General features: G+C 45.1%; 1 pseudogene; it reads right to left on the bottom strand.

Moving 5' to 3' along the window:
• Window positions 1-11,583: 11,583 nt before the first annotated feature.
• On the bottom strand, window positions 11,584-11,704 carry LOC136654650 (5S ribosomal RNA; annotated as a pseudogene).
• Between the last annotated feature and the right edge of the window lie 16,179 nt (window positions 11,705-27,883).

Below are 27,883 nucleotides of genomic sequence, written 5' to 3'. Positions count from 1 at the left end.
TACTTGTCAAAGGCCTATGGAGAGAGAGAGCTGCTTTTTTTCCTGCCTAAACAAGCACTTTGCTAGAACAAAAGAACTGTCAAAAGCTGCCAGAGTTAGTTCTGAAGTTAAATGTCTCCTGTCTCCAGGTGAGGTCAACGCCTTTGTGTTTACTTTTCATTCCAAAACTTCAAAGGTCTTGGTCACCTGCTTTTAAGAAGGAGACCTCTTAACACAGGACATCACCAATGATGAACAAACAGCGCATTTATTCCAAGCTGGATGCGCTGATCTTTTAGGACTGGGGCAAACAGGGCCCCCTTAGCATGAGATATGTCATTAAGGGAGTCACGTGATGGGTTCAGATTTGATTCTCTGTTGCCTGACACTGATGCTGGGAGACGTTATGGTTCTTGACCAGATGGTTTGGTGCAGTGGCTCAGAAAAACAGCATTCTTTTCTAGAAGCAATGTGAGGGGATGGAGGCATCACCAGCACCTTCTTGTCAAGAGCAGGCGAGGTTCAAACCAGAAGCCTCCTGACGTCAGTGTTGGTGCCCTTTGTGATCTTTTTCCGCTGCTGCCTACTGAATGAATGTGTGCTGTCAGCATGCATAGTGCCACCTCCTAGGCAGCTCACTGGCTCTGCTTGAACTTGTTTGGTTATGCGCTAAGCAGGGTCAGGCCTGGTTAGTACTTGGATGGGAGACCACCTGGGAATACCAGGTGCTGTAGGCTTATACCATAGTCTTTCGAGACTGAAGGCTGCCAACCATGCAGTAAATACATTCAGATCAGGAAGGAGTTTTGCCTGAACTTGTTGCTCTGGACTTGTTGCTGGTATTGCTGCTGGTGCCTCTGCCTCCATGCCTGCCTGCCCCTGTCCTGCTCTCCCACCTCCATATGCTTCAACTGTCACTTTCTGGTCCTTGTCACTGGTGAATTGTTCGTTGCCTACGGGGCTTGTTAAATGTTGTGAGTCTTGTGAGTGCTAGGAGTTATTTTTCAGTGTTCAGTTCTGTCCCTAGGGAGTTGAGAAGTTTAAAACCTGTGTGTGGGTGGATGCATTTTTCCCTCAGCACACACATAGATCATGAACACTAGTGAACATGAACACTAAGGCACCATGCAATGTGCAGGCTACCATTGTACCCCTTGCGGCTGCTGGGGTTCCTTTGATTCCATGCTCTGGACATTTCAGGTCTTCAGGCAAAAGAACAAACATCTTCTTGGCTTTCAAACCAGTGGAGGACAGGCCATTGCAGAGTCACTGCACAGAGTGTGTAGGAGGTGGAGACCAGGCCTAAACTGTGTGTAATAGTGAAGAAAGTGGAGGCCTCATAAAATCACTCTTGGTCTGACAATGAGAGTCTTCTAAGCAAGCCCTTATTTTCATTTGGGAAATGCTGGAGGCTGCTACTGCTCGGTCCCTGCAGTGGTGAGCCAAATGCTGCCTCCCTTTACCTGGGAATGCTCCAGCTTGTTTTCCTTCCACTACCTGAATTGGGAAATGGAATTGGGGGGTGGAGTAGAAGACACAGCATGGAGGATAAGGGAATTGTGGGCTAGATTATCAGGCGTGCTCCAGCTCACCACTCTCTTCCCCACTGCAGTTTCTCTTTCCCTTTTCCAGTCCAGGAATGAGTGCAGTGGAAACAAGTGGGCAGATGGAGATGGGCATAATCTGCAGACTGATGCCATAGGTGACCACCTCAATTGGCCTCACGAACAGACCAAGCCTGCTGCTGTCTGCTGGCAGTATTTTCCCTTTGCATGTGCTACATCCCCCCCCATTTGCACCCCTAACCTTAACTCTTTATAAGTAGTCCCAAACTGCATTTTTCTGTAATAAATAATGCTGATTGAAGTTTTGCAGGAATTGTTCTTCAATGAGCCTTCAACAGCGTGCAAGAACAGGGCCTGGGGGGAGGGCAGAGTGTGCAAAGTGATCCTTGGTCTAACACCAGGAATCTTTGAAGTGTGAAATGTTGGAGGGTAGCTCCGATCTCTGCTTACCAGTACTGGTTCTTCAGTCTGCTGCACCAGGGGAACTATCAAATCTATCTGCCATTTGCTTTTGTTCCAAGCAAAGCTAATGTCTTGCAAATGGAAACCTGCCACATATTTTCAATGGCTAGTAGTCAGCCAAACCACCAACACTGAGCCATCTTTATAATGGTCAAGCTGTTCGTTCCCTCTCCCTCTCCTCTCCCTCTCCGTCTCCCTCTCCCTCCCTCCCTCCCTCTCTCTCTCTCTCTCTCTCTCTCTCACACACACACACACACACAGAGAGAGAGAGAGAGAGAGAGAGAGAGAGAGAGAGAGAGAGAGAGACTACAGAATATTTGCAGGTGTGATCATGAAATAATTTTCAATAAGCAGTATTATAGTGGTGCACACACACCAAAGAGAGACAACACACAAAGTAATGTATTTGGGTGAGGATTATTTGGCCTCAGACAGATACAATCCACAGATGGCCTGACACCGATCAGCTGTTGCAGCAGGGCAAAACGCACAAAATTGCTTTTGTGCAGCTGTACAAAAGAGACACACTGATCATCATTTACCAGAAATGGGGCTAATAGTTGGAGTGTATGTTTAGCACCACTGGAGTTCTTTTTTCTTAATACCTTCGTACGCTAATATTCTCCGTTCATCTCCCTCTCTCATTTTATTGCTCTTTGTTCTATATAGGTTTTAATTTCTAAAAAGGGAGACAGCTACTTTCCTGTCCTGAAAGCCTTTCTATAGTCCTGCAGAGATATCTGTTAATTGTTGTGGTAGCTCTAGGATGAGGGAAGTGTGCAATGAACATGCTTAGTGGAATTGTACAAGGCACTGTATAGCTTCAGAGAAAATTTGTCTTGTCCTATGTGTTGTGATTGAAGGGTTCAGATTCTAGGACATGACACTGTCCTCTGAAACAGCGACCAGGGTCCAATGCTCCTGCAGAAATGTGACGTCATGCACATTTGAACAAATAATAAATATAAACCTCCAAATAAAACAGTAGCTAAATACATTGAGGGAATTCTGGATGAGCAAACATGCATGTGGGGGGAACTTTCCTTAAAAGATTTCATTTGGCAGACATCTCATCCCGTCATACAGTTGGAAGGAACATCATGATTGGATAAGGTCATTCTAAAAGAAGCACCTGTTGTTGCCTGTTGGGCTGTAGTATACTTGTAACTGTTGGAAGTTGACACCTTATAGAAGAGCTGATGCAGCATGATGGTTGTGAATGTGAGTTGGGGTTCAGATCTCAGTCGTGGACCTCTTACTTGGTCTTATAAATAATTACTATCTCTCCACCCCTCTTACCACCTACAGGATGCAAATAATGATGACCTCTCTGACTGGGTTCATGTAAGGGCTATAGAAAGGACACTCTGGCCTCTCCCACCAGCCAGAGGACCAAGGGGCACAGGGACATTGTAGACTATGTCTTGCAGAAAAAATATCACAGTAAGAAAAAGACCCACCTGGGTTCAATCATCAACCAACTAAGGAGCAATTGCCAGGAGACTTCTTTGCCACTCCATGCTGAGAAGGTCTCTGCTTCAGTTGACCAGGGACTGCAGAACTGAAGCATCCTCCAGCCTCTATCATAGGGTTGCTGTTGGATAATTTCTTGCATTAATCAGTGTAAGCCACCTTGGAGATCAACTGATCAAAAGACAGGTTATAAAGCTTAAGTGTATGAAATGTTTTAAACACTTTAAAAGGTGCTGTATAAATTATTATATAGTATTTATTATTATATTTATTCTTACGGACATGAATTTCTTTGCATTATATAAATGCCTGCATGATTTTCCATTTGACAATTTCATTCATGCACGGTTCCCTTATGTACCTCCTGCCAGGTGTTTGTTCTGCGCCCATATAAATAAAATATTGGAATTTCTGTAGTGCAAATGAAGGAGGCGATCAAAGCCTCTTTCCATATCTCTTTCATAAGAGAACATTGCCTTACAGTAAAGTTTTGAATATGCTTGTAGAAACCTTCATTTAAATCAATATAGAGTTTAATTAACTTCAAAGACAAGAGGCCTGCATCTCTTCTATCATTAGTGTTAAAAGATACTTTGGTTTGTTTCAACTTTTCACCTAGCCATGGGAGTTGAATGTTTACTGCCTTGGGAACTCACAGAAACACAGTGAATGGGGGGGGGGGGGGAAGGGGGATATTTGTTTTGGTGGATATCTCCCCCTCTCAGTTGAGACAGAACCAGAAAGCATCTAAGAAAATTGGACTATTCTCATAAGTCCAGAGCGCCGCTGCAGAAGCAAAGCATTTCATCACATTCAAAAATGTGTGGATGTCAAATCAAATTCATGTAGTTTCATTAGGACTGGGAATTTTAGATGTGAAGAAAACCACAAAGGGCCAATACTTTCTATTTTCCCCAGGCTTGCCTTTCAGTATTGCAAACACAATAAATAAGTGCAAACTCATTTTTGTTCGCAATATACGCCGTAGATAGTATCAGCAGCTCTTTTTGATATTATCTAAGGTCATGATGAATAATATGGTGGTCCTTGGCAAACAAGAACAGCTTCTGAATTATAATTGCCACTGCCTTACCATGCCTCCCTTGTGGTGATTCCAAAAAGCAGAGTTGCATGCACTGTAGTTTTGCATTTGCATGGGTTACACAAATACCCTATGACTACACCATTTCCTCCTTCAGGAAGGAAGTTCCACAAATGATCGATTCTCTATAAATGTGTTCGTTGTTACTCTTTCAATTGTCTATAGTGAAACAGTTTAATCAATAAGACTCTCACCCAATTTTTTCTATTCAAATTGAGGTTCTTACATGTCATTTGTTAAACTTGCCTCCTTGCCTCTCTGTTTGGTTCACATCTTAACATGAGCTCTACTGGATCCGGCCAAGAGCCCATCTAGTCCAGCTTCCTGTATCTCACAGTGACCCACTAGATGCCTCAGGGAGCACTCAGGACAACAAGAGACCTGCATCCTATTGTATCTGGCATTCTGAGGTAGCTTAATTCTAGAACTAGAAGGCTGCATATATCATCATAGCTTGTAACCTGTGATGGACTATGATCTTTCTCCATGATGGACCATAAATTGTTCCTTCTTAGATTGAACATGACTTTGATATTTATTTTTAATTTTATTTTTAATTTTCACATTTTTCTACTACCCTTCCTCCAAGGAGCTCAGAGTTATGTTCATGGTTCCTTCCCTCCTTTTGGCCTCACAGCAACTCTGTGAAGTAGGTGAAGCTGAGAGGTAGTGACTGACCCAAGGTTAGAAGAAGCTTAAGAACGTGAGAACAGCCCTGCTGGATCAGGCCATAGGCCCTTCTAGTCCAGCTTCCTGTATCTCAGAGTGGCCCACCAAATGCCCCAGGGAGCACACCAGATAACAAGAGACCTACATCCTGGTGCCCTCCCTTGTATCTGACATAGCCCATTTCTAAAAACAGGAGGTTGCACATACACATCATGGCTTGTAACCCGTAATGGATTTTTCCTCCACAACCTTGTCCAATCCCCTTCGAAAGGCATCCAGGCCAGATGCCGTCACCACATCCTGCAGCAAGGAGTTCCACAGACCGACCACACGCTGAGTAAAGAAATATTTTCTTTTGTCTGTTCTAACTCTCCCAACACTCAATTTTAGTGCATGTCCCCTGGTTCTGGTGTTATGCGAGATTGTAAAGAGCATCTCCCTATCCACTCTGTCCATCCCCTGCATAATTTTGTATGTCTCAATCATGTTCCCCCTCAGGCGCCTCTTTTCTAGGCTGAAGAGGCCCAAACGCCGTAGCCTTTCCTCATAAGGAAAGTGCCCCAGCCCCGTAATCATCTTAGTCGCTCTCTTTTGCACCTTTTCCATTTCCACTATGTCTTTTTTCAGATGCGGCGACCAGAACTGGACACAATACTCCAGGTGTGGCCTTACCATAGATTTGTACAAGGGCATTATAATATTAGCCGTTTTGTTCTCAATACCTTTTCTAATGATCCCAAGCATAGAATTGGCCTTTTTCACTGCCGCCGCACATTGGGTCGACACTTTCATCAACCTGTCCACCCCTCCCTCCAAGATCTCTCTCCTGATCTGTCACAGACAGCTCAGAACCCATCACCCTATATGTGAAGTTTTGATTTTTTGCCCCAGTGTGCATGACCTTACACTTACTGACATTGAAACGCATCTGCCATTTTGCTGCCCATTCTGCCAGTTTGGAGAGATCCTTCTGGTCTTCACCACTCAGAAACGTTTGGTGTCATCTGCAAACTTTGCCACCTCACTGCTCAACCCTGTCTCCAGGTCATTTATGAAGAGGTTGAAGAGCACCGGTCCCAGGACGAATCCTTGGGGCACACTACTTTTCACCTCTCTCCATTGTGAAAATTGCCCATTGACACCCACTCTTTGTTTCCTGGTCTTCAACCAGGTCTCAATCCAGGATAGGACCTTCCCTCTAATTCCCTGACTGTGGAGTTTTTTCAGTAGCCTTTGGTGAGGGACCATGTCGAATGCCTTCTGAAAGTCCAGATATATAATATCCATGTGTTCTCCCGCATCCACATGCCTGTTGACCTTTTCATAGAATTCTAAAAGGTTTGTGAGGCAAGACTTAACCTTACAGAAGCCATGCTGATTCTCCCTCAGCAAAGCTTGTTTGTCTATGAGTTTTGAGATTCTATCTTTGATGAGGCATTCCACCATCTTACCCGGTATAGATGTTAGACTGACCTGCCTATAGTTTCCCAGGTCCCCCCTTTCCCTTTTTAAAGATCAGCGTGACATTTGCTATCCTCCAATCTTCTGGCACCATGGCCGTTTTGAGGGACAAGTTGCATACCTTAGTCAAGAGATCAGCAACTTCATTCTTCAATTCCTGAATAACTCTTGGGTGGATACAATCAGGGCCCAGTGACTTATTGATCTTTAATTTATCCATGAGGTGTGAAACATCTTCTCTTTTAACCTCTATCTGACTTAATTCCTTGGTCATGAGGGGCTGTTGGGGCAGTGGTATCTGCCTGAGGTCTTCTGCCGTGAAGAGAGATGAAAAGAACTCATTCAATTTCTCTGCCATCTCTAAGTCTCCTTTTATCTCCCCTTTCCCTCCCTCACCATCCAGAGGGCCAACCGCTTCTCTGGCAGGTTTCCTGCTTCTAACATATTTGAAGAAGCTTTGATTATTCCCCTTAACGCTGCTGGCCATGTGTTCCTCGTAGGCAAATAATTCCTTCCTCCATTTTTTTTTCAACAATTATACTGCCATCAAATGCTCCTTTAAAAATATGTTCTCATTGTATTCATCGGCTTTGTATTGAGAACAGATTTTTTTGCACTCTGACTCTAGCTAAATTAGCTTCTCCCTGGGGCACACGCTGTCAGATCCAACCTAATTGCAGCGATCGGCTGTAGTTGATAACTAGTCAACTGTATCAACAGTTGGAATCAGTCTGCTCACAGCTATCCCAGAGAGCCAGAAAGCCCTTTGAAAACCTGGATTGTATAGTGCTGGGCTTATACCATGGTTCAGATCCCTGCTCAACTACAAAGTTTTTGGCCAGTCCAAAGCTCTCTGAGTAACCTACTTCATAAGCTTGTTGGGAGAATAAAAGGGAAAGCCATGAATGCCACTTTTAAGAAGCAGGGGATAAACACCAGATCATGCTAGAGACACAGAGCAGCTTCTTATTCTGCTAGTAGCTGAACCAAAGGAACTCTGGAAACATGGCAGGATTACCTTCGAAGAGCTCAGAAAGAACAGAAACTGTTAATACATTCTTCGGGGCAGTTACCTGGTCTTCCTCTATCCTTTTAGGCCTCACCACCAGCAAAATTCATGTTCTGCTGGTGGCAACTGCTAGAAAATAGCCATAAAGTATGCTCCAGTGGCACTGGCATCCTTCAGTCTCAGGAGACTATGGTATTGTGCTCTGAATGGTGGTTCTGGAACAGTGTCTAGTGTGGCTGAAGAGGCCAATTTGGGAGTGACAACCCTTCCACACTGGGAACAAGTGCAGTCTGTCCCTTGTCTGTCTCCCTGGCTATGGGCCTTCCTTCTTTGCCTCAGTCTGTTGGGCAAGTGCCTCTTTAAACTGGGAGGGGCCATGCTGCATAGCCTGCTTCCAAGCGGGACTCTCAGAGGCCAAGGTTTCCTCCAGTAGCACACTGAGTAGTACGCTGCCCTAGCAATAGCAGGAAGGTTGGAGCCTTCCCGCCTGTGTCAGTGGACCCAAAGAGACCCACCAAAGCTGGTTAAGATGTTGGTGGAGGCCAGTAGGGGATGGGGAAGGGTGGAATGGGGGGAGGGGGAGGAATGGAGGAGTGGGAGGCTACTGAAGGGGGTAGATCCAGTGGTGATGGTGTGCACAAGATACTATCCCATTTGACAGCCGGGGGGGGAGGGAATGCCATAATTTCTTACCCTCTATCAGTAGGCCAGGGGAGCACTGGCGTTGATGGTGTCCCACCACGTCTGGCCCAGCTTTGTTTCCTTCTGGTGGCCAAACAACACAGAACTGTGGGAGAGCCCTGAGCAGTGTCAGGAGTCTGGCTGTGTTCCTTCTACACTCTGGTTAACACTCTCAGCAAACATGTCATTCCTAAGATGAATAGCTGAAGCCAGTGCAGAAGGTTAATGAATGGTAATGAACACGACACCTCCCCCCCCCCATTTCTTCAGTGCAACTCAAATGCCAGATCTGTGCTTCACCGTGTTAAGTGGTAAGAATCCAGACAAAGCAACAGCTAACAGATGCCCTTAGAAAACCCATGGTTGGGTCTGACCTATTCAGGAGCAATAAACTCTCTCTCACTGACATTGGAAGGAGCCATTATGGGGGCAACAGAAAAAGACTTCTGAGAATTGTACACTTGTGTTTGCAATTTACTGTAATTTAGCAGCCTCATGCTGGGAGGCTGAGAGGTTGTGCAGCTGGCTGCCAGGACTCTAGTCTGCAAAAGGATTTGCATGGGAATCTTGAAGGATATCAGTGGGGATTCAGCCTGTGAGCTACCAAGGAGAGAATGCCTGGCATATATGAACACATGAAATGGACTTTTCCTGAATCACCTCATTGGTCCATCCAGGTGAGTATTGTCAATGACTAGCAGTGGCTTTCCAGCGGCTCAGGCAGGTGCTTTTTCTACCTTCTGTACACAAAGCATGTGCTTTAGCACTAAGTTATGGCTCTTCCACAAAGGAAGTTTCTTTGCACCATAAGCCAGAGCAGGTCAGCTGATACCTCTGACTCCTATAAGAGCTTTTGGGTCAGGATTGCTAACCCTGAGCATTGATTTATCTCTGCTGTTGACACTCTCACCCATGCAGCAGTCAGACAGGGCAGCTGATTTTTTGCTCACTTCCTATTTGTAAATGACAAATAGGAAGAAAAAAAAAAGCAAGAAAAAGGGTCACAAGATCGTCCTCTACTGAAATGGATCTCTCAGAAAGGGCTCAGATCAGGCTTTCTGGCTTCTGCTGGTCCTTCCTATCCACTGTCATTCTGCCCTCCCTGTCTAACTGACTACCACTTTGTGGGTTCAATTTGCAGTGGGTTTGGCAAACCAAACAGCACCCCCCCCCCGCCAATAGTAAAATAACTTGGTTAATTCCAAAGCTAGTGAGCCAAATTCAGACCACCTCAAACTCCCAATGACATCATTCTGGATCCCTCTCCCAACCCCCTCCAAAATCCTCCAACCCTGTGAACCCTAATCATCCTTCCTTGACTTATGTTACTGCCTCTCTGTCCCCTTCTGTCTTCCTTGTCTTCTCTCTCTGGTGGCTGAAATGTTGCTGGAACAGAGTCAGCAGTGCCAAGAATCCTGGGAAATCTCCCTTATTTCTTCTGTATTTCTATCACACTTGATTGACATTTATGGATTTTCAGTGTACACCTCTGGTAACAGGTTAATCCAAAAGTAACCCTCAAATAGCCAGCTATTGCTTTACAGTCTGATAACCCTAAACCCAACACCACGGCACATCTACACCACAGACATATGCTGTTTTCATAACCATTCCCACTCCACAGGGAACTCTGGGAATTGTAATTCTGTAAAAGTGTGTTAGGAAACTCAGGGCCCAATCCTATCCAACCTTCCAGCACTGATGCAGCTGCAATGCAGCCCCAAGGTAAGGAAACAAATGTTCCCTTCCCTTGAGGAGGCCTCTGTGACTGCCTCCCCACCACAGGTTGCAGCACATGCCCCATTGGTACGGTTGCACCGGCACTGGCAAAGTGGATAGGATTGGGTCCCCAGCAAATTACTATATGTAACCAAGAGAGCTATTTTAATGATAACTAAGTAGCATAAAACCAACGTATATTTGCAGTGCCATACTTAGTCTTGCTGGAGCCCAGGGCAAAGTTAAAAATGATGTCACAGGTCACACACAGAACTGACATCATTGGTGATGTCACACCAACAGTTTTTTTTAAATTGAAAAATAAAAAAATCTGCTGCGTCCCCTCACTCCCTCCTGCTCCACCCCAAGAGCATGAGTGGCAATTGGAGTCTCTGGTCACTCATTCCCCTTGCTCCACAACCTCCTCCAGCTCCTGCCCCCTCCAGCTGTCCCCCAAGCCCCCCAGTTCACCCCCCAAGCCCCTGGAGCAAGAGGCTAGAGACCCCCGCTGTTCCTCTTGCAAAGAGTACCTTTTTTCCGGCACTTTTTGCAAGAGGAGCGAGTGGCAATCATTGGGGGGGGGGCCCAATTGCACAGGTGACCAGCCAGGCTGTTGTCCCCAGGCAGCCTGGAGCCCTGTGCAAGTGCTACTGTTTACCCACTGTATGTTTGTAGTATAGATTAGATCCGTCCCAAGTTGGAAGTCTGGCCAGGCAATATAAACCCTCCCTACAGAAGAGATCAATCCTGCTTGCAGTGAGAAGCAGGTAGAGGTCACCCCACTGATTGCGTGGACTGCTCTCCTGGGTCCTTGTCCACTTCTAGACCAGCAGCCTCAGCGCCAGGACAGAAAAAAAAGATGTTCATGTGATGTGTAGGTGGAAGTTCCTACAGAGGTTTCAAACAGAACCACACTTTGTCAAGAACAGTGACTTCCACCTGCCTGTCTGCCAGCCTCTCCATCATCCACCTTGCAGAAGCCTGCCGTTGTGAGTAATGTCTTTGCCAAGGGCTGTCACTCCGCTGTTGTGAGATCTGCCATTCTATATTAAGTGTGTGTGGGAAGCTAATTAAACAGACCGGCACTTCATCAAGGATTTGTTTTGATAGGAAAGAGTGAAGAGAAAGAGATTGATTAAGATCCTCGTCTAGCTGCATCTTGCAGGGCCATGTCACATATTAAACAGCAGTGTACCCCTGGCTTACCACTTGTCTACCCTCAACGAGGTACTCCAGCCAATTGCAGCTTCCTGGCAAGCCTGCAGCACTGATATGATGCATGGGGCAGCAAGATACATGGATATGAGCCAATATGAACAGGCAAAGTGTTGTGCAAAAGCCAAGCATTATTGTAAACTTATTATTAAATGATCTTAAGTGCAAAATAATGTAATGCGTGAAATAGAACAATGAGGGTCATTGGTGGTGGTTGGCAACCTTCAGTCTCGAAAGACTATGGTATAAGCCTATAGCACCCAATATTCCCAGGCGGTCTCCCATCCAAGTACTAACCAGGACTGACCCTGCTTAGCTTCCAAGATCAGATGAGATTGGGCATGTGCAGGGTAACAGTTGGGAAAAGGCATTGCAGGAAGATATAAGGGGAGCAGTTAAAGTCTGAAAAAGGCATGGAAACAGCTGTCCTGCAGAGCTGTCTGGCAGTGTTGAAGAGCCACACTCATAGCCCAATCCTCTCCCCTACCATTGGTGATGATGCTGCCGCATCAATGGTGTGCACATTGCATCCAATGGTGGGGAGCAACCAGGAGACTGGGGGAGTAAAGGAAAAAAATATTTCCCCCTTACTTCTCCATAGGCCTCCTGGTGGGCCATGGGTCTTCTTGGACCTTTGCCAGCTATGTAGCTGGTGTAACCATTGAGGGTCTCAAGTCTGATGCAGGGGTAAGGGAAATCTCCTTTCCCTGTTGAAGTCTCCTGATTCACCCTCCTGGATACAGTTTTTAGTGCAGCTGCACCAACGGGGTGGGGTGGGGGTGGGGGAGGATAGGACTGGGCTCTTTAAAACACAGCTGAAGATGCTGTCACAAAAAAATAAATAAATAAAGGGCAACCCGAGGCCTGTGATTTGGCAAAGAGGAAGGAGTCGAGGTTGTTTAAGAGTGACTGCCCATCTTAGCACTGGATTCTGCCTTGAGCAGACTTTGACAAGGACTAGTGGCATAGCTAGAGGGGGTGCAAAGTCTCCGTTTTGCTCCCTCCCAGCACTGAATGGCTCTGAAGGCGAGGAGGGGGGCCACTTGTACGGTGCAGTGAGGCTCCCTGCAAAACTTGGTGCTTTACACCCCCCTCTAGCTATGCCACTGACGAAGAGTATCTGGTCTGCTCCTCCTGCATAACTCTGAATATCACTTCATCTTCTTCTCACACATACCTGCCTCATCTCCAGCAGGGGACTTAATAACAAACATGTGAAAGGTGGGAGGCAGGCAGCATCTCTTCAGATGGCAAACGTGATTGCTGAAGTGTGAATTTCCCAAAGCGAGTCCCACAGTGAGACTTGTGTCTTGGAAGCATAAGAAATGGTTCTAAAAGACATTTATTTACTTCTGTGTTTACTGCAACCAAGCTGTGGAGTGGAAAAAAAAAATTCTGGCCTTGAAAAATGATTCCAATTCCATTACTGTAGTTCCTGTTTGGCCTTCTCAGCATCAAGACTGATCACCACATTTGCTTCGTGCCTGGAGAGAAAGGAGTGAGCAGGAATTTTTGCCATGCTATCAGAGGCAAAATGTATGATTGTTCACAGTACACCTTCCGACATTTGGTAATTCAGGACAAGATCGTCCCTTTTGATTGTGTTGCCTCTTCCCTAATTCTTAAAGTCCTTCTTGAAAAGACTAGACCAGTGCCCCAATCAAGAGGTTTCTCATGTTCACATACATGGAGCCACTCTTATCTGAGAGTAAGCCCTACTGAACACAGGCGTACTTACTTCCAAGCAAAGGTGCATACAATTGACCAACATTAGCTACAATTCTATGTGCATTACTTGGGAATAAGTGAGCTCAGTGGAAGTTACTTCTATGTTAACATGCATAAGAAAGAGTGGATACAGCTTCTTATATGAACACATTCTAAGCCAGAACGCTAAATGTTAATATTGCTTTTCCATACTGTGTTTCTGAATTCTCATATTAATTCTGAAAAGGCAACAGAACCCACATTTGAACCCACATCTACCTTATGCACCATGACCCATTCCAGCCTCTGCATCCCCACACCGGAGGGCCCAATCATTAGTGCATAATTAGTCTATGGAATTGGACGCCACAAGATGTGTTGATGACCACTAGCTTGGATTGCTTTAAAAGGGGACTGAAGCAATTAATAGAGGACAGACAGGTCCATCAATGGCGGACTTGAAAGTAGTGGTTCAGTTCAAGTTATGCCTCTGAACACCAGCCTTGTAGTGCTGAGCATTGGGGAGCAATGTTGGGGGTGTGGTATGATTTTCTTTCCTGCTTGCAGGATGCCCACAAGTATCTGGTGGACCACTGTGAAAAACAGGATGCTGGACTAGATGGGCATAAGAACAGAAGAAGAGCCCTGCTGGATCAGGTCACAGGCCCATCTAGTCCAGCTTCCTGTATCTCACAGCAGCCCACCAAATCCCTCAGGGAGCACACAGGACAACAGCCTTTCAGCAGGTCTTTTTTATGTTCTTATGTTCAATGCACCTGCCCTCTCCTGTTTTTCTCCTTGTAGTTGGGCTCTTCAAATGATGCTCCTTGCATTTTAACTAACTTTATACTGTCTGTGCCAAGCAGTGTGTTGTGACGGACGGCCTGCAAGCGTCTTTGGGCTGACAGCTGACACACTGATGCCACCCACTGACAACTGGGAGCCAAAACAGAGACCTGCTTAGTCGGCAGGAGAAGAAGGACATGGAGTTATCAAAAAGGAAAAAAAAACAGCAGGTGGCATTCCAAGGAGCCACTTGTAAAGTCATTCAGCTCACTGAGTGAGTAATACAAAAGCATTGAGATGGGCTTGATTTGTGCAAAGTATGGTGTAGACAGGGCAGGTAGAGAGAGACAGCCAAACTGCGATTGTTAGAGCAGCACCTAGTTCAGACTGAGATACGATCTACAGAAGGTGAAGCCATGTGTCTCAACAGAGACAGGTTTTAATGAGGCTGTCTCAGATTCTTCTCTCGCTGAGAAATACACGTACCTTGTACATGCCACCTCATTGTGACCTTTCTGCATCAGAAAAAGACAACTGTGGATGGCATAGTTGGTAACAATATTTGGATGCTTCATTAAAAAAAAATGTGGAGGTTCACCTCTTCTGAACTTGTTTTTAAAACTGAAACTCAGATGCCTGCTGGGTCTGTTGAGGCTGCTAGCAATGGGTTGCTTCTCTGGATTCCAGCTTCCCCACCACCTCTACCAAAAAGACAACAAAACACACAGTTTTTTTTTTAAATCTTTCTATTCACTTTGGTTGTAAGATGGCCTGGGTCTTGGGTTGCTTGAGTTCCAGAGGAGCTTTCCTTGCCTTCTACTGCAGCTGTTTATTTGAAATCCTTTCCAGTGCTGATCCATAAGAACATAAAAACAGCCCCGCTGGATCAGGCCATAGGCCCATCTAGTCCAGCTTCCTGAATCTCACAGCGGCCCACCAAATGCCCCAGGGAGCACGCCAGATAACAAGAGACCTAATCCTGGTGCCCTCCCTTGCATCTGGCATTCTGACATAGCCCATTTCTAAAATCAGGAGGTTGCGCATACACATCATGGCTTGTACCCCGTAATGGATTTTTCCTCCAGAAACTTGTCCAATCCCCTTTTAAATGCATCTAGGCTAGACGCCAGCACCACATCCTGTGGCAAGGAGTTCCACAGACTGACCACACACTGAGTAAAGAAATATTTTCCATCACTGTGCCCATTTATTCAGTGGCATAGCTAGAGGGGGTGCAAAGCACTAGGTTTTGCTGGGAGCCTCACCACGACATGAAAGCAGCCCCTCTCCTTTGGAACCATTCCTGGTGGTGGTAGCAAAATAGCCTCCATTTTGCTCCCACCACCATGTATTTCTCCGAAGGGGAGGGGTTGCTTGCACACCGCAGTGAGGCTCCCTGCAAAACTTAATACTTTGCACCCCCTCTAGCCAGGCCACTGCATTTATTTCTTCTTCTTTGGCATATTTGGGGCTTGCCTCAATGGGGATTTGTCTTTGCTTTAGCAGGAGTGGTTCATTTGAAATATCCTGGCCAAAAAGCAGAGCTATTGCATTTCTTTCATACTTATTTTCCCCCGCAGATTGAGGTCTAGGTTACTGGGGTGCATGAATTGACTTATTATTCTGAAACAATTCATGTGAAGATATAAATTTGTGAAAATCCCAATATCACTCTGTCCAAAAAGCAGAGCAATTGCACTTTCTTCACACCTATGATGTCCTCTAAAATAAATTCCTTTTGTTCTATCTTTCTGAAATTTTGCAGCCAGGATTCCCTGGAGGAATCCTAGAATACTTGCATAATGGTTGGCAACCTTCACTCTCGAAAGACTATGGTATAAGCCTACAGCACCCGGTATTCCCCGGTGGTCTCCCATCCAAGTCCTAACCAGGCCTGACCCTGCTTAGCTTCCAAAATCAGATGAGATCAGGCATGTACAAGGTAATATTTCACATACATTGGCAGTTCTCTCACTGGGACCAACAGGAACAAAACCAGACAAATCAATGACTGAATATGGGCAGGTTTTCTGATGACATTGATACTATCCCTGCAAATTGTACTCCGGAGAGTAGTATGGCTTAGTACTAATAGTATGCAAGAGAAAAATAATGTCTTTGGGTTTAGTTTCAGGCTAAGGTCTCCATTCACACTTTCTGCTTTCAGAAGCAAACATTTTAAAATAAGTCTTGTAAATAAGCATAAACTGATTAAGAGTGAAGCGTATCCAGGTCTCTTTGGTACCCTTGGTATCACACTGGCAAGATGACTCACCTGTTTCCAGCCTCTTTCTTTCCAAACACCTGATGTGCAACCTGGTGCTGCCTATTGCTGGGAAGGTGCGAGCCATCACACTTGACAGCATTTCAGATAATTCCTGATGCTTCAGTCTCATCTGGGGAGGTGTAACTTTCTTGATGGGGTTAATTAGTGGACATCTGCTGATTCCAGAAGAAGCTCATGCACCCTTGTGGTATAATCAATTAAAGCCAGGTGCTTGGTCAGACAGTGATAAATGGATCCCCTAAATACGTAGGTGTTCTGGAGGGTGATGCATGGATTGTGCATCAAACTCCTCTTCATTTGCAGCTGAGCTGAACTGGCATGTTCTCTGCAGTCTTTCACTGAATGGACCTGCTCTTACCGCTTATGCAGGAGAACTCAACCAGTGCAGGTATGGTGCAAACTGGGTCTTAAACCCTAGAAACAACTGAGTCCCGGGGAGGCACTGTGTGTAGTCACTGTAGCTCTGCCCCTTCTGCTAAGTGCCAGCTGCCTTTGAGTTCCTGCTGGGTTCCTTTTCTGGGTCCTGAAATATGTGACAAGTCAGACCAGATGCTGGCATTGACTTTAGATTCAGCTCCGCCCCTCTCCTTCCAGCCTGATGAAATGTCTTGGATGAAAATGAAATTCTGTGATGTGCACTCATTATGCAAATAAAGCAGATTTGCATAACAGCTCTTACTCAGTATCATCCATTTTGCCTTTGTAGAATTATTTTGAGCAACAGTTGGGAGGTGCAAAGAGTTACAACCCTGGCAACTGGAAAGCTTGGGCCTGACTATATCTTTACCTACAGATAGTTATAAGAGGCATACTTAAAAGTGGAAGGAGCACCTCTTGTTTCACAGAAAACACAGCCAGGACCTCTGGCACTTAGGGGAGAGGGGCTACACTTTTTCCCTTGAGCCTTTTCCTTGCCAGCATTTCTCATCACACCAATTTGCTTGCAAAGTGGCAAAGATTCAGCACCACTGCAAAAAAAAAAGGTCCTATAACAGACAATCCTCCACCATTCATCAGATACCAGGAGAACACAGAGCAGGGACCCTTACATAAGAACATAAGAACAGCCCCACTGGATCAGGCCATAGGCCCATCTAGTCCAGCTTCCTGTATCTCACAGCGGCCCGCCAAATGCCACAGGGAGCACACCAGATAACAAGAGAACTCATTCTGGTGCCCTCCCTTGAATCTGGCATTCTGACATAGCCCATTTCTAAAATCAGGAGGTTGTACATGCACATCATGGCTTGTAACCCGTAATGGATTTTTCCTCCAGAAACTTGTCCAATCCCCTTTTAAAGGCAGCCATCACCACATCCTGTGGCAAGGAGTTCCACAGACCAACCACATGCTGAGTAAAGAAATATTTTCTTTTGTCTGCCCTAACTCTCCCAACATTCAATTTTAGTGGATGTCCCCTGGTTCTGGTGTTATGTGAGAGTGTAAAGAGCATCTCTCTATCCACTTTATCCTTCCCATGTATAATTTTGTATGCCTCAATCATGTCCCCCCTCAGACACCTCTTTTCTAGGCTGAAGAGGCCCAAACACCATAGCCTATCCTCATAAGGAAGGTGCCCCAGCCCCATAATCATCTTAGTCGCTCTCTTTTGCACCTTTTCCATTTCCACTATGTCCTTTTTGAGATGTGGTCACCAGAACTAGACACAATACTTCAGTTGTGGCCTTACCATAGATTTGTACAACGGTATTATAATATTAGCCGTTTTGTTCTCAATACCCTTCCTAATGATCCCCAGCATAGAATTGGCCTTCTTCACTGCCGCCGCACATTGGGTCGACACTTTCATCGACCTGTCCACCACCACCCCAAGATCTCTCTCCTGATCTGTCACAGACAGCTCAGAACCCATCAGCCTATATCTAAAGTTTTGATTTTTTGCCCCAATGTGCATGACTTTACACTTACTGACATTGAAGCGCATCTGCCATTTTGCTGCCCATTCTGCCAGTCTGGAGCGATCCTTCTGGAGCTCCTCACAATCACTTCTCGTCTTCACCGCTCGGAAAAGTTTGGTGTTGTCTGCAAACTTAGCCACCTCACTGCTCAACCCTGTCTCCAGGTTGAGATCAAGGACAGATCCTTGGGGCACACCGCTTTTCACCTCTCTCCATTGTGAAAATTGCCCATTGACACCCACTCTCTGTTTCCTGATCTTCAACCAGTTCTCAATCCATGAGAGGACCTGTTCTCTAATTCCCTGACTGTAGAGCTTTTTCAGTAGCCTTTGGTGAGGGACCCTTACGAACGCCTTCTGAAAGTCCAGATATATAATTCCACGGGTTCTCCCACATCCACATGCCTGTTGACCTTCTCAAAGAATTCTATAAGGTTCATGAGGCAAGACTTACCCTTACAGAAGCCATACTGATTCTCCCTCAGCAAGGCCTGTTAGTCTATGTGTTTTGAGATCCTATCTTTGATGAGGCATTCCACCATCTTACCCGGTATGGATGTTAGGCTGACCGGCCTATAGTTACCCGGGTCCCCCCTCTTTCCCTTTTTACAGATAGGCGTGACATTTGCTATCCTCTAATCTTCTGGCACCGTGGCCGTTTTGAGGGACAAGTTGCATATCTTAGTCAAGAGATCTGCAACTTCATTCTTCAATTCCTTAATAACCCTTGGGTGGATGCCATCAGGGCCCGGTGACTTATTGATCTTTAATTTATCAATGAGGTCTGAAACATCTTCTCTTTTAACCTCTATCTGACTTAGTTCCTCTGTCAGGAGGGGCCGTTCGGGCAGCGGTATCTGCTCAAGGTCTTCTGCCGTGAAGACAGATGCAAAGAACTCATTTAATTTCTTAGGGCTGGAAGATCCTATTTGTGACCTAATCATTTCCATACAGAGAGTCAGGGCTTCATTTTAGGAACATTTCTCTCATGACTGGCAGCTCAGTGTTACTTACCCCAAATTTTAACTTGGTCAGAATGAATTTTTGGAGATTTCCTCAGCTAAGGGCCAAATCCTATCCAACTTTCCACTGCTGGTGCAGCCATGCCAATGGGGTATGCACTGCAGCCAGTGGTAGGGAGGCAATCACAGAGGCCTCCTCCAGGTAAGGGAATGTTTGTTACCTTTGGGGGAGGGTATATTGCTGCAGCACCGGCACTGGAAAGTTGGATAGGATTGGGCCCTAAGTGATCTTGGGGGGGAAACAAAATTATCTCGCTACTATGACTCTGAGCATAGCAGGGAGCTTCCTGGAGGCAAAAAGCAACATAGTGAACATTACTCTTTCAGGAAACATTTATGATAAATTGAAATAACTGTTCTTACTGCTTCTGATGCTAACCATTCATATGATGTCAAACACAGGCACATCTTTGGGCTTGGCTACAGGTTTCCAAAAGTCTCCAATAATTGTAAGGAATAACTGACTCTCCATTCATTTCCTTGATGCCCCATCTTTGAAGGAAGGATGGCTATGGCACCCCTACAGCTTACTTCATAAGATGCAAGAAGGGTTACTTGTGTAACGAATAGGCCTGTCAGGATTAAAGATTTTGGTTTGATTCATCATCTGGCTTTTCATTGATTAAGGTGAAATTCATTTGCATTTTACCAACTACTCAACCCTTGACGGGAGAGTGAAGTTTCTCTTACATGTGTAATAATTTGCAGTTTTAAATACAAAAACTACACTGGCGGCAGCAGAGCAGAACCACAACTATCTCAAAAAGTGAACCATTTTGAATCCTGTTGATATTGTGAGCGATCAAGATTTACAGTATTGACGTTGATCTCATCTGAGCACTGTCGGCTTCAATTGCTGGTGATTCTTGCTGCCAAAGTTACACCAGTTCACCCTGAAATGCAAAATTTCATCACCGGGGAGGAGCAGGGTTGCCAACTGATCTAGCTATTAGATATTTTTTCAGCTTGATGCAATGTTGGAAATTCCTGGAGGCCATGTTAAAATCTCAAGGATTGCTTTCAGTAGTCACAGGGAGAATTATGTGGATTCCTGGAAACTCCAAGTCAATCCTAGAGAGTTGGCGACTCTAGGAGACAGCCTTGTTCTCTGTTTGCATCAGAAATAGTACAAGGAGGGAAAAGCTAATGGCCCACATGCCATTCTTTCCCTCAGTATGAACCCCACTAGGTGAGTATGTCAAATCTTCATTGCATTTGCACATATACAGTTGCTTTATACTAGTGTTTCTCAACAAGTGGTACAGGTACCAGAAGTGGTAGTTGAGGTGATGTATGGTAGTACTTGTGGGACCCCTGGATACTTGCCACCCAACAATAAGATCAGGAACAACTAACAGGATACAATCAGGACACAACAAAACACAATAAGAGGCTTGGCTCGGTGGGCAGAGCTCCAAAGCATGCTTTTCCACACTCAAGAAAGCCGTCCTGTCTGCTCTGAGCCTCTGGTGTATTCTGGTGTGTAGCAATCACGAGCAATGAAGACTCAGAGATCAGTTGCCAGCTTGAGTGCGAAGGGCTGGACCTGCTTTTACCGAGGCTGCCCAAGCTTTTTATTATTCTCATCAAACAGGCATGAGATGCTCTCAGCCACCGAGGAAAAAACCTGTTCCCAGGCAGAGACCCATTCTTGGCCTCTAGGTCTTATCTAAAGCTATGACTCATTTTGATTCTTCTCAGCGCTGGGCCCTTTTAGCTTTCAGTTTCCCATAACCAAGAAAAGTTTCCAAGGTTTTCCTTGGGTGAGAGAAAAGAAGAAGAAAAGGAGGGGGGAAGGTGGGTGGGGGGTGTTCCCGCCCAAAAAGGTGGCCATGTTTCACTGAAAGCACAAAGATCCAGTGCTTCTACATTACTAAACTGCTATATTAAACCTACACTGGTGTACTTAGCAGCATAGTACATAGCCTCTGGTGTACATAGCATCACATCTCGACTCCCGACCCAGAAGTAACTGGCAATGCTGTCATCGCCAATTACTTCTAGTGATACTTCAAAGAGGCGTACCACTACCATCTGAACTGATTTGGCAGAGACAAACCTTGAGAAACACTGCCTTGTACTGATCAAGACCACAAACCATCAAGCCTATTATTTTGTACTCCAGCTTGCAGTAGCTTTCCAAGATCTCTGACACCTTTCTTAGAGCCACCACCAAAATCCTTTTAGCTGAAGACAGAACCTGGAATCTTCTGTACGTAAGCCATGGGGCTCTACTCCAGAGCGATGGTCCCTTTCCAAAGGCTTTGGTTGCTTATGCTCTGATTAAATTGATTAAAGCTTGCAGCCCTGGTAATGAATACACTTTCATTATGTTTTCAGTCATGCAAGCAACTACAGGGAAGACTTTTGTCTTTGGAAATCATACCACAGGAAGTGGCCTTTAATAGCTCTCTAGTGAACAATACTGGGAAATAATGGAACAGCTACCCTGCTGTATCACTGAGGTGCTGGTACATGGCCAAGATAGATCCTTACCAGAGGCAGGTGAATTCTTGCTTAAATGAATAACAACAACTAGGTATTTATATACCGCCTTTCTGGTCATTCTGGATTACTCCTCTGACTTTATTCAAGGCGGTTTACATAGGCAGGCGTTTCTAAATCCATCAAGGGGAATTTTACAATCATAGAGGTTTTCTCTTTCAAGAACCAACAACATTTCAGAATGGATCTTCCTGGTTTGGTCTCACTTCTGGCCTCCAGTTCTCCCACGCAGGCTGACAAGCAGCTCCATCTCTCACATGGAGGGCAGCCAAGGCGCATCTTGCTCACACCAAGAGCAGTTGAAATCACTCAGCTGGGCTTGTCAGCTGCTTCAAGGTCTCGCCATTCTCAGCCATTCAGGGAGCTGCTGGTGTCCTCGAACTGGCGACCTAGACAGGGATGCCCAAACCCCAGCCCTAGGGCCACATGCAGCCCTCAAGGCCTCTCAATGCGGCCCTCAGGGAGCCCCCAGTCTCCAGTGAGCCTCTGGCCCTCCAGAGATTTGTTGGAGTCCACACTGGCCCGACACAACTGCTCTCAGCATGAGAGCGACTGTTTGACTTCTTGTGTGAGCTGTGGGATGAGGGCTTCCTCCACTGCTTGCTGTTTCACGTCAGTGATGCAGCAGCAAGGAAAGGCCAACCTTGCTTTGTGCAAGGCCTTTTATAGGTCTTGAGTTATTGCAAGACCTTCATTCAGTCATTCATATAAGTTCATCTTTAATATATTCATTTATGTAAACTTATGTAAATTTATTCAAATTTTAAATGTAAAATTTTTCCCCGGCCCCTGACCGGGGGGGGGGGGGATGATGTGGCCCTCCTGCCAAAAACATTGGACACCCCTGCTCTAGACCAGACCTCCTAAATGAACAGTATGAGCTTTTGATGAGCGACAGTCACAAAATGACACTTCCACTTTCTTGAGTGGATACTGGAAAAAAATAGTTCAGAAGTTGGAATGTAGCCAGACAGAGACAGAAGTCTGAGTTTTTGCAGGTAGCTGGGAAAGAAGAACCCTGGCAGAACAAAGTTGTTTTTTTTTTATGGTGGTCGGATGCTGCTTTAAAACATATCACAGACAGGCTGCATAACTGCCTATCGTGCATGCTCCACTTTTAAGTAAAAGAATACTGCAAAAACACCCTACATGTCAAATGCTTTCTTCCAAGAAAACATAAGCTATAAAATACTGTTCCCCCACTCCTGATACTTCTTGTCTCTCAGGGAAATACTGAGAACCAAGCCCAGCATAAGCCCAATTATAAATTCAGGACAGACAGAAGGAAGTACTTTTTCAGGCAATATATAATGAATTTAGGGAATTTGCTGCCACAGGGCATGATGACAGCAGCTAATGTAGCTAGTTTTAGAAAAGGATTTAGAAAAGGACATACCTGCTTGGAGAGTAATGAATGGACTAATTCAGTGTTTCTCAAACTGTAGATCAGGACCCACTAGGTGGGTTGCAAACCAATTTCGGGTGGGTCTCCGTTCATTTCAATGTGTGTTTTAGTTTTAATAGATTAGACTTGATGCTACCATGGTATATGACTACCTTTGGGGAAATGTTACAGATCTGTACTTTTATCAGGCTACTATATAAGCTTTTAACAATGATAGTCATTGGGACTTACTCCTGGGTAGGATTGCAGTCTTTGGAATATTTGGGGAATTCTTTTTTTAAACAGATCAGCAACTGCTTGGGAGGGTTCTTTATTTTAAATACATTTTTAAACATATACTTATTATAAACTTTTAATTTACTTGATTGATTTGATTTTGTTGTATGGGGGGGTGCTAAAATTTTTTCCTGCTTGATGATGTTACTTCCTGCTATGATACCACTTACAAGTTAATGACATCACATCTAGTGGGTCCCAACAAACTGTCATTCTAAAAAGTGGGTCCCGGTTTGAGAACCATTGGACTAATTCTTTCACCTACCCACTGTGGGAAACAGAATGCTGGCCTGGACATGGATCATGAACCTTTGGTTTGATCCAGCAGTGCTCCGTAAAGTCGACCCATTGGTTTACTGCATTTGCTTCTAATAACAATCTTTTGTTCTTTTCTCTCCACCCCAAGAACAAAGAAAGCTGGCAAGTCAGAAATTGTGTTTTCCAATGGCTTTTTCTGGAGCCTTGATTACAGTACTATATATGCGTTCGGTATATTCAATGGCTGGGGTGGTGGTGCAGCTAATCACCAGGCAGCTTTCAAAACACAACCTTTGGGCTCTCATTATGATGTTTCAGTGCATGACATTCTGTGCTTTTTCACAGAACTGACTGAGAACGGAAAGAGAAATATTAATCTCCCCATTGGGGGAAGGTTAGCAAAGTCATTTTGGTGCTTGTTCAGTTGTCTTGAGCAGTAATAATACCCTTCCAAGAAATTAAGTTTTAAAAAAACCACCCTTGTAATGCTTCTTTGAATTCTCACTCCAAAGTGCTGTTAAAAATGAGATGCAAACAAATGAGATAATAAGCATTAGAAAGCAATTTGTGTACTGAAAAGGTTTCAAGGATTACCTAATTACAGAAGCAATAAGAGCAGCTAATAACAGATCTTGACGTCATCACCAGTGTGAACCAGAAGCCAGTTCTCATAACCATCTCCAGGTTGAAAGGCCAAAAGTAGCCACTGGTCAGGAGTATGACATTTCTAAAGCTAGGAAAGAACCCTCTTTGACTCTCTGGAGGGCCAAATGAACCTTACTGGGCAATGGCCTGACTCAATATAAGATGGCTTCTTTAATTGCAACCTTTTTCCAACTACAGCAAATAGTATGGAGGATGGGAGAAAAAGGCTATTTGAAATCCAAAAGGGACCATGATGGAGACAAAGGATTAGACCCTTCACTTCCTCCCATGCAATGCCCTACTCAGCCTTGCTTCCACCCCAGCCTGCTGTGAAGGCAAAACCAAAACTTGGCTCCTTGAGCCCTGAAGTCTTCCCTATCTGCGCCCTAACCTTGATGGATTGCAGAAACCAAGAAATCTCATTTGCAGAACATTGCCCTTTTGTTAACATATCTGGCATCCCCTGAGTTAGTCTTTCTAATTAATCTCCTAGCTTGAGTCAAAATACCTTGTACTAGAGTTTTATGAAATTGGTACAGCACTGTCACTCATCAGGCTGCAATCAACTCCCCATCACTTCATGCAAAAGAGCCCTGGGGATGAAGCACAATGTCTCCTGAGCCGGTGACTTCACATATTGAAGCAATAGAACTGTTTTTCATTGCCTTTAAAAGCCAGTTAACTCAGCAAGCTGAAAAGTTTGCTTCCTTTGCCTCAGCCAGAGAAGATGCTTATGAAATCTGCAGCAGTCGTCATAGCCCTAATCCTGAACATGCTGACTTGAAACAATTTCAGCAGATATTGGGACTTTTCCAAACAAAGTCATCCTGCCAAGTAGCAAGCCCAGCACAGCAGCTGATGACTTCTCTCAGCTGCAACCCGATATGCAACTTCCTAGAAGTAAGTGCCATTGAGTTCAACAGAACTTACTCTTGAGTAGATGTGCATTGGGTTATGCTGCTAGTCCAGGAATTTTCCTCCACCTCTTGCACTTGCCACTGCAGCAGAAAGTGGAGCCCCTACTGAAGGCCTATGGAGAGGGCTTCCAGTTCAAGACCAAAAGTAAAAGAGTACAGTACACTCTTTGGAGAGAACCTTTGAGCAATTACAAGCAATATGACATTACAAAGAAATGTGCCCTTTAGAAGACATCCAACATTTAATTGTATCATTCCTAATTTCTGCCTTGCAACATTTATAGGGATAAAACATTTTGAGCCCAATCCTAACCTTCCCCCTGCTGGTGCAGTCATGTCAAAGATGGGTGTGCTATGCTATATTCAGCAGGGGGGGGGGGGGTTGGATCAGGAGACTTGGGTGAAGAAAGAGAATTTAAATTCCCTTACATTTCCATAAGCTTCCTGCTCTGCAATGGCTCTCCACTGACCTGAGCCAGCAAAATCGCTGGTGTGAGACAGAGGAGAGAAAGGGAGCAGAAGGCTGCAGAAAAAGGATCTGGTGCACCCCACTGCCGCTGGATCCACTCTCTACTGCAGCCTCCCCCATCCCTGTTCCATCTCATCCTTGCCCAGAAATCACTAGCGCAGGTCCAAGGAGACCCACTGTGGAGTGGGAGGCTTACAGAGGTGTCAGGGAATTTAAATGGCCTTTCCCATTCAAAGCCTTCCATCCCCCCCCCCCCATATAGACAATATGATTATCTTTGGCATGGCTGCACCAGCAGGGGGAGGGGAAGGGAGGATTGGGCTGCTAGAGAACATGCATAGGATCCCATTCCAAGATTTTTTTGGATTGGGGGACAGCCCTAAATGTTTCATTACTATAAACATAATCCATTCAAAACTTTTCCTGTTTCCTATGCTTACAACCGGAGCACTTGCCAGTGAATCTTGCATTGTTTGTTACAGCACTTCAGGGGTTAACCGTAGGAGTGTTCTGTGGGACTTGGCCATGACATGGAACATATGAAATAATGAAGCATTCCATTAAAAATGCCTCAGTGTGTGCAGAGTGTTGCTCCCTTCTCATCACAATCACCGTTTCATCCATGCGAATCAGCTTGAGGTCATTTTAAAAATTAACCACCCCTTCAGCCCCTGGCTTTGACTATTGCATTTTATTCAGTGTTGATTTTTCTTTTAAAAATGCACAAATAGAACAGTAATCTGAAATACGAAGACACTTCTGCACCTCTGAAGCAGCAAAGCATAAAACATGAGAATGCTGTTAATGGGAGAGAACCATGTGGCTGACACCAGGGGACTAATATTTCACTTCACCTGTCTGATTGTGGCAAGAACAGCAGAAGGCCGGTCAAGATAACACCATTTCACTTCTCTTGTGTTTTCTTCTTGTTCTCATCTATATGCACATATTAAATTAAGGCCACTATCAAACATTATAGTACCTATAATCTTATCATATCTAATTTTATCAGGTAAGGCAGTGTTTGTGAAGCTGCAACAGCAATGGAAAAACATAATTTCACAGAAAAGGTGCAGAAAGCAACCAAAATGATTAATGGGCTGGAGCATCTCCCTTGTGAGGAAAGGCCACAACTTTTAGGCTCTTCAGTCTAGAAATAAAAGGACATGATTGAGACTTATAAAATTATGCATGGGATGGTTAGAGTGGATAGAAGGAAGTACTTGTTCCTCTCACACACCAGAACCAGAGGACAGCCACTGGCAGGAAAGTTAGAACAGAATAAAGGAAAGATTTCTTTACACAGTAACTAATCTGTGGAACTCCTTGACACAGGATGTTTCGATGGCACCTGGCTAGACACCTTTAAAAATGTATTGGACAGATTTATGGAGGAAAGCATCCATCCCAAGTGACAAGCCATGATAACTATATGCAACCTTTAAACCTAGGCCTAAAGGCAGCCTTTCTCTGAATGCCAGATACAAGGGAGTGCCAACAGGATACAGGTATCTTGTTGTCTTGAGTGCTCCTAGATGCATCTGGTAAGCCAGGGCTTTTCAAACTGGGGCAGCTCGACGCCCCAGCCTGTGAACCCTGGCCACTTTCACCTTAAGGGGCGGGGGGAAGCTGGAGGCAGTGGCGGGACCTTCTGCAGGGCTTCCTGCAGCTTTGAAAGCAAAAGCGGAGTGATTGCGCCCCACCTCCACCAAAGCGGAAGTGGAGCGCAATCACTCCACTTTCACTTCTGAAGCTGTGGGTAGCCCTGCAGAAGGTCACGCAGGGCTCCCCGCACCCCTGGGAGGCTGCAGGAGGCTCAGGTACATGCAGCCAAGCCTCTGCACCCACCCACCCTCCCCGAGTGGCGCAATCCTGGGGATCGCGCTGCTGCCTCCGCCCCGCAAGAACTTAGAGCGGCTCAAACTCTCCCCAAGAGTTTGAAAACCACTGTGATAAGCCATTGTGAGATGCAGGTAGCTGGACTACATTGGCCTTTGGCCTGATCCAGCAGGGCTCGTCGTACGTTCTTATTTTAGTGGAGTGTCTGAACATTCTGGTTGAGATGGTACTTGTGAACTTGTTGGGGATGTTTTGCAAAAGTGAACCAAGTATCAATCAAGTTTGGACAAAGAAAGATCTGCTAGCACTATGTTTCTTATATAAAGCCTTGGATCCAGCACACGCATTAAAAACAAACTTTATGTTTTAAGGTGTGCCAAGCAAATGAGAAAAGGGTTAAATCTAGACAGCCTTCTCTTAGTATGTCAGCAAATGAGTCTTTTTTCTTTTTCTTTTTTAAGACAATTGTAACAATCTTATCCCTTCCTCCATTGAGACTGGCTGTGTCTTAGTG

The sequence above is a fragment of the Tiliqua scincoides genome, chromosome 5, assembly GCF_035046505.1.
Source record: "Tiliqua scincoides isolate rTilSci1 chromosome 5, rTilSci1.hap2, whole genome shotgun sequence".
Lineage (NCBI taxonomy): Eukaryota > Metazoa > Chordata > Lepidosauria > Squamata > Scincidae > Tiliqua > Tiliqua scincoides.
The sequence above is the reverse complement of the archived record's forward strand: the minus strand, read 5'-3'. Positions and strand labels throughout refer to the sequence as shown.